Source organism: Nerophis lumbriciformis, linkage group LG05, assembly GCF_033978685.3.
Source record: "Nerophis lumbriciformis linkage group LG05, RoL_Nlum_v2.1, whole genome shotgun sequence".
Taxonomy (NCBI): domain Eukaryota; kingdom Metazoa; phylum Chordata; class Actinopteri; order Syngnathiformes; family Syngnathidae; genus Nerophis; species Nerophis lumbriciformis.
The window spans coordinates 18,185,053-18,192,650 of record NC_084552.2 but is presented as its reverse complement, the minus strand read 5'-3'; the positions used below and the strand labels follow the sequence as shown (position 1 = coordinate 18,192,650).

The window sequence follows — 7,598 nt, the reverse complement described above, 5'->3', positions numbered from 1 at the left end:
AGGAATACTAGAAGCTAAGGTAACTTTAGCACAGGAATCATGAGCTCGAAAACCAGAATGCCAACGTAACTGTTGCAAAAACAATGAAGCCACGACGAGTGACCGGAAAAGGCAGGCTTAAATAGAGTCTCTAATGAGCAACATGTGCGCGTACAAGGCAGGTGAAAATCATAAGTAATCATGGTGACTAAAACAAACCCCCGAAGTGCACAAAACAACTAAGGAAGTCCAAAACTAACAGAACATAACTAAACAAAACATGATCCGACCATGGATCATGACATTATTAGGCATCACTAGTGCTTTCTTTATTTCTTTAGTTTATTTGGATCATGAACACACTTACAGTCCCACACAGCAGAAGACTCCTATGCGGATCCGCCTTCAAGTCGCCCAACCCGCGTTACTGTCACATTCGTTTTGGCTCCGCCTAGAGGATCCGCTCCGCCTCTGAAAATTGTACGGTCAGACAGCGGATCCTGAGCGGACCCGTGTCTGATTCGCGGACGCGGCAAACTAAACCGGCGCGCGCCGCCTAGAATATAGGCTGCGCCTACACGGATACTGAGCGACCAATGTCTGCACCCGCGGACGTGGACGCGCCTACTGGTGTGTACATGCATGAGCCAAGATCAATCATTTGTGGACTTTCTTTGCTGGAACACGAACGTTAAGTATAGATTTATTGGTTTATTGCTAGATTCACAGTAAAGATCGGCCTTTGTGTTTCCATCATCATTTATGTATGATTGTAATGACGTTGTTTGATTTTAGGACTAGCAGTAAAACTTTATATTCTGTAAAAAAAGGCTATTTTATTTAAAATGGAATAGCAATGTTTTCATCCAATCGCACCCAGGACCTTGGCCATAGGCTCGGCCAATCAATGACATGCAGGCTGGTGGACTGGCGAATGACAGGAGAGGAGGAGCGGGACAAGGAGAGAGAGGGAAAACACAAAGGGACGAAGATGGCGGCGTCCGTCCTTGTTCGGGAGGGAAAATTGTTTTTTACTCAAGTATATGACTAACCGTCGTCAACGTGGGAGTCTCGTCACGTCAGAGAAGGACGACGCCAGCCTGTTGACTGCTGCAGTACAAACGTGTTTGTGGCTAACTTTATATTCTGTAAAAAAAAGGCTATTTTATTTAAAATGGAATAGCAATTTCGGCAGAATATGTTATGGTTGTTAAGTAAAGTTTCTTTGCTGCGTATTTTTCTTGATGCGACGCTCGGAACTGGTAAGTCATGTTTTTTATGTCTCATCTCATTTTATTTTTTTATAAACTTTTTGGTTGTCGCTCTTAAAGTGTTCTAAAACAATGCACACTGTCTTATGGCTTGTTGATAAGCATGCAGGTTAAATCCCGGGATTAGGGGTGTTAAATTGTTGTAAAAAACAGACTTTTATATGCTAAATGCTGCCCCTAGTACTAAGCTAACCACGAGAATTAGCTTAAAGGTAACTAGCGGCAGTTATTACGGTGTTTCCTGGTCTCGTGAGTTTGCGCACGGGCCAAAAACTCCGCTGCTGTGTGGACATCTTGTGTGCCGCTGTGGTATTAATATGAGTGTGTATTATTTCTTTCTTTATTCTTTAGTGGAGAGAGATCCTGTTTACTGTGGACTGTGTGTGACGCCCTGTTGTTTTTGTATCCATTCAAAAAAAAGGTATGTCTGTTATGAGTTTTTTGGCATAGTTAATTGTAGAAAAAAATATAAAATGAGTTGATGTGAGTGGGAAAAATTAGGTATATTGCTGCACATATTAAGGATCCTTTTTCTTAATATATATTTTTGTTATTTGCTGATGTATATATATTATATACTGTTTTTTATTATTAGAGACTATTTTATGCTTTATTTACTTTTTTTTATTATTATTATTTTATTTATTGTTATTATTTCCACATGTAAGCATAAATAATTGAGTTGAGTGAGCACTGATGACGCTGGGAGCTGTGGAGAGAGATCTTGTTTACTGTGAACTGTGTGTGACGCCCTGTTTTTGTTTCCATTCAAAAAAAGAAAAGGTGAATAAATCCTCCACGACTCAACTCCTGTGTGTGCATCACTATAAAAGATACAACACAGAACAGTGACTGTTACATATATAATGTATAATGTAAAGTGTCTATCTGCAATCTTTATAATTAAAATGAATGAATTAAAAGTTATTTTAATCACTGTTTACATCAGTTCAGACAACTAATGTATTTTGCGCCTGTTCATAATTTCTTATGCGACTGTATGGAACTTGGTCCCATCTTCTATTTTGTGTGTTTTGCAGCATCATCTACTGCCTGGATTTTTGCCTACAACTGCTCCTGCTGCGTTCGCTTAATCAAGTAAGATACTTTCTGGTTTGTTAAAATGTAATGTTGCTTACACATTTTTCTAGCAGCTCCTGGCCTATTCAGGGGGTCGAATCAAGAAGTGCACCCACAATTTAACGTTGCCCTATATCTTGTCCAGTTTGTAGCAATGAAACAGACAACACCACCATTTAACAATGTATTTATTTAAATATAACATTAGAAACAATGATCAATGATAAACTTTACTGTATTTTCTTGTCTTTTAGCGCAAACATGAATAGAAAGACTGTACCTGTCTCTTTATCAACCTTAAGACAAAGGACACGTGTAGACGTTCAAAAAAGTCTTCATCATTGTGGTATGCAAATTCATAAATTTCTTGTTTAAAAATAACGTCATAGTTGCTTCTCTTTCTGCTTGGAATAACCTATTCTGTCTATGTTCTGACCAGGTCTCTTGTAAGAGAGAGACCTGATACATCATCATCAATAATAATAATATTATGTTCAGCTCTACAGCTAATTTGAAACTCATGTTAATTTTAACATATTCAATTTTATACAACTACAAAGACGCATTAAAAATAATGCAACAATATCGAAACGGCTGCAACACCTCAGACTTGCAATCTGAGGCAGAGAATGAGGTTGAGCTGCCAGAAAAAAGGAACAGGTAACCAGTGTAAGTGTGTTCTGTCTTGTTTTTGTCATGTTTCTACAGTAATAGGAAGGAGCCTGGATCCAGCCTGGCCTACAGGCCAACATGGCGAGGGGGAAGAATGGCCGACAACATTTCCTGCTCTGGTGAGCAATAACTGACAAATACCGGATGGTCATTCTGTGCCACAGATTTTGGAAAAAATTCAAATTCACAACCAATCACATATTTTCTTCAAACTTTGTCAATAACTTTTGTCATTAACTAAGGTCAATAGCTAATGTCAGGATTATGAGTAATGAGGATAAACACTGAAACATGATACATTTTATACTGCTGTTTGTCAACAGTGGCTGAGGTCCAGATCCTTAGCCTGCTGGAAACTATTAAACACACCCAAGACCAGCTGATGGCGAAGGTCAACTTCTTAACCAGCAGGTTGACCATTACCCCGGGGCCAGAAGTTGAAATGCCGGCCAATATCCAGTTTCCACTGAGTTAGTGGAGGCATTTTTGAATGCACCATCAAATGGCCCAGCTCGATAAAGAGTGGTGAGGTTTCTTAATTACTTAATATGAATGGTCCCATTAGGTTTATTGATTGTTCATGATTATGCAAATATTCTATTGAATCAGCCCTGACAACCAGGCCTGTCCTGAACCGCCTTTTCCCAGTGGTAAGATTATGTCAGTGAGCCACAATCTGCCTGGTTTGACATCGTGTGTAAAGGTAGCATAGGTCCATGAGCCAAGACAACAGGTTCTATTTTTTTTTACATTTCTGGACGCTTTCAACAGGAACAAAAACATTTTAAATGCAATTTAAGCTTAAAGATGTTTATCTGTTTGTTTAAAGAGATGTCTTTGCCTTTTAGATTTCTTCTTTGGCCACCATTGGAGGCCAGGATGTGAAGCGGGTGACCTGGAACAGCCTGGGCAGGATGTTCACAGATGGCGTTTCAGATCAGATCAATTGGAAGGGTGTCAACAACCAAAAGGCCTTTAGCAGAATGGCAACAAAGACCTTGCTTTTCAGTAAGTATATAATTCAAAGTAATATTACATTTGTTCAAAGTCAATAGTGGGGGCAGCCTTAAAAATCGTAGCAACCATCATACCTGTAGCGGCTCCCAAACTTATTCTCTTGGTCAGATTAACGTAACGCTTCAACTGATGTTTGTCGACTTCCTTTATTGCGTTTCTTCGCATTCATTATTATTTTTTAAAGAAAGAAGCAGCCTACATGGCAGCTTTGTGTGATTAGAGTAACCATTGCTACATTTTCTTGTTACATTTCACCTGTTTGCTCTTTAAATACCACTTTTAATGTTTTTTTTTTTTTTCAAACGTGTTTTTAAAATGTGCCGTGGGGCCGTTAAAAAATGACTTGCGGGCCGCAAATGGCCCCCGGGCCGTACTTTGGACACCCCTGGCCTACACGAATACAAACATAGAATGATAGTACAAATATAATAAGAAAACAATGTCAACTTCCCAAAGTTGGGTTATGGATATTTATTTATGTCCCCCGCTGCCGTCATCTAACAGAATCAAACAAACATGACAAAACCACACACATTTATCCACATGCAGTACTCTGATCAAGGAACCAAATAATGATATTGTTTGAACATTTTGGATTGTTTCTTTTTCAAATGTAATCTCCTTAATACCTAGAGCCAGATGAAGTGGTTCAGGCATCTGGTCCGGATGCCACCCGGACGCCTCCCTAGGGAGGTGTTTCGGGCCCGTCCGACCGGTAGGAGGCCACGGGGAAGACCCAGGACACGTTGGGAAGACTATCTTTCCCGGCTGGCCTGGGAACGCCTCGGGATCCCCCAGGATGAACTGGACGAAGTGCCTGGGGAAAGAGAAGTCTGGGCTTCCCTGCTTAGTTCTGCTGCCCCCGCGACCCGACCTCGGATAAGCGGAAGAAGATGGATGGATGGGATATTTTGTATTGTGTAAGCATACTTGGCTTTGGATGCTACATACCATAAACATAAACATATCTGTCTTGTAATCTTGTTTGATTGCAGGTGCTGTGAGAAAAAATGTGGTGACAAGGTCAGCCACGGACGCTGAGGTCACCAAACCCGCCATCAGGTGGTTCAACCTGGCGGCGGATCGGGCAACCAGGAGACGAGTCCCGCCTCCACCTCCTCAGGAGGAATAGAAATGTATCAATTAAACAATATTTTATTAAACTTCTTGTCATTCACCAGTTATTCATTTTCTGATATGTTAGCTGTGCATGGAGCAGCATTTCGTTGAAGTTGGAGTCTAATAGATTAAATATGTATACTTACTATATTTACTATTTATATATATTTATATATTATATATTTACTTTATAGAGTGACTGCGATGAGGTGGCGACTTGTCCAGGGTGTACCCCGCCTTCCGCCCGATTGTAGCTGAGATAGGCTCCAGCGCCCCCCGTAACCCCAAAAGGGAATAAGCGGTAGAAAATGGATGGATTTATAGAGTGAATTGACCATTTTCTGTTTCTGCCTATTGACAATTTTGTTAGTTTAAAAATACAAGGCAATGCATATGTAAGCCTATATTGCTGTAGTAGGGCCTAGTGAATTTTTTAATTTTAATTTTAATTTCCTATTAAGAACAGAAGGGATTTTGAAAATAAGATAAACGGGTCCAAAACGGGTCGGATGAGCCAGGGTTTTTATGAGTCCGTTGCTGGTCCGCGGGTTTTGATCATGGATGCGGAGAGAATCCAGCTCGGCGCCACGGCGGGTCCGCGCCACGCCTCCGTGGCGGATCCATTCCTGAGAGCAAGTGGACGCCGATACGGGTCCGTTTCGCGGGTCCGTTCCGGAAAGCGCGATACCTCCGCGGGGGATCCGCCGCGGAGTCTTTTTGCTGTGTGGAGTATTATACATCACAGTTTCATATCATTTCACTTTACAGGAGTCGGAAGAAGTAAAGCTTATTTAATCCTACCCCTTTCCCACTTCATAGCGTTTACAAATGAATACATCATGTACTGACCTTTTTATAATAAAATATCTGTGAATTAGTATATACAAGTTTTGTAATATGTAATTAATTAATTCAGTCATTATTAATATACTGAGATGAAGAATATCTTATTTTCAATAAGGTTGAAAGTATTTCTCATAATTCTTCTTCTTTGTAAGCACTATTCATTTGAACAACCTCTTAAACTGGATCATATCAGTGCAATGTTTAACTTCTTTACTTAATTCATTCCATCATTTAATTCCACATCATTTTAGCTGTTTGCAATTTTACCAAATCATCGAACTTTAATATTTTTGACTCAATAAATAAAGGGTTTGTATGTTCTCTATAGCCAACATTATGCATACTTGCCAACCTTGAGACCTCCGATTTCGGGAGGTGGGGGGTGGGGGTTGGGCGTGGTTGTGGGCGTGGTTAAGATATATATATTAAGAAATACTTGACTTTCAGTGAATTCTAGCTATATATATATATATATATATATATTTTATTACATATATACATACATATATATATATATATATATATATATATATATATATATATATATATATATATATACATATATATATATATATATATATATATAAATAAAAGAAATACTTGAATTTCAGTGTTCATTTATTTACACATATACACACATATAACACTCATCTACTCATTGTTGAGTTAAGGGTTGAATTGTCCATCCTTGTTCTATTCTCTGTCACTATTTCAGAACACACACATTATACAAATATACATTATAAAATCAATAAGAAAACGGGAGCTCTAATTTGGGAGTCTGAATTAGGATCAGAAGTTCCTATATAAACATTGCGCACTCACGTCGCCATTTTGTATTGATTACTGCAGCTGTGCACTGGATTCATTCACAAATACAAACTACAACCCACAAACACTTTAGAGTTAGGCTCCACCACCAGAATGTGTACTTAAACTTATAAAGATCACATGGATATTATTCAGTGAGTTGAGTCACCAAAACTAACCTGTTATACAGGAGGAAAAAGCACACAGGACGTTTCAATTGTTCACAGACTGGTCGCTCTCATCAGAATGACAAGACACTTCCGGTCTGCAGGTGATAGCATTCAATTGGGAAGAAACGTCCTACTGTCCCCTACTGACCAATGTGAATACTGATAAATGTGTAATGACAGCTCCAAAAACGAATTCAAACCACAAAATAAAATAAACAAATCAACACAAAAATGTGACACATTATGGGTGGGTCACATATGCATGTACAGTAGATGGCAGTATTGTCCTGTTTAAAAGTGTCACAACATTGCTGTTTACGGCAGACGAACTGCTTTACGGTAGACGAAAACTTGACTGCTGTTGTTGTGTGTTGTTACCGCGCTGGGAGGACGTTAATGAAACTGCCTAACAATAAACCCACATAAGAAACCAAGAACTCGCCCTCGATCACTAGCTGTTTATATTGTGGGAAAGCGGACGTGAGAACAGGCTGTCAACACGTCACTCAGGTCCGCATGGAACTGGAGGGGGCGTGGCCTCCAGCTCCGCCTGAATTTTGGGAGATTTTCGGGAGAAAATTTGTCCCGGGAGGTTTTCGGGAGAGGCGCTGAGGGTTGGCAAGTATGACATTAT

At 39.7% G+C, this 7,598-nt stretch overlaps 1 long non-coding RNA gene across 3 annotated transcripts; it reads left to right on the top strand.

Moving 5' to 3' along the window:
• Positions 1-907: 907 nt before the first annotated feature.
• On the top strand, positions 908-5,155 carry LOC133605788 (uncharacterized). 3 transcript variants are annotated; one of them, XR_012050410.1, is made up of 7 exons: positions 908-1,241; positions 1,602-1,671; positions 2,291-2,348; positions 3,039-3,121; positions 3,326-4,010; positions 4,653-4,939; positions 5,015-5,155. It is a non-coding gene; the product is annotated as an uncharacterized lncRNA (long non-coding RNA). The 3 variants fall into 3 exon arrangements; XR_009815185.2 differs by lacking the exon at positions 908-1,241 and having other exon boundaries at positions 1,306-1,671; positions 3,326-3,527; positions 3,851-4,010; XR_012050409.1 differs by lacking the exon at positions 908-1,241 and having other exon boundaries at positions 1,306-1,671.
• The last annotated feature ends 2,443 nt before the right edge of the window (positions 5,156-7,598 follow it).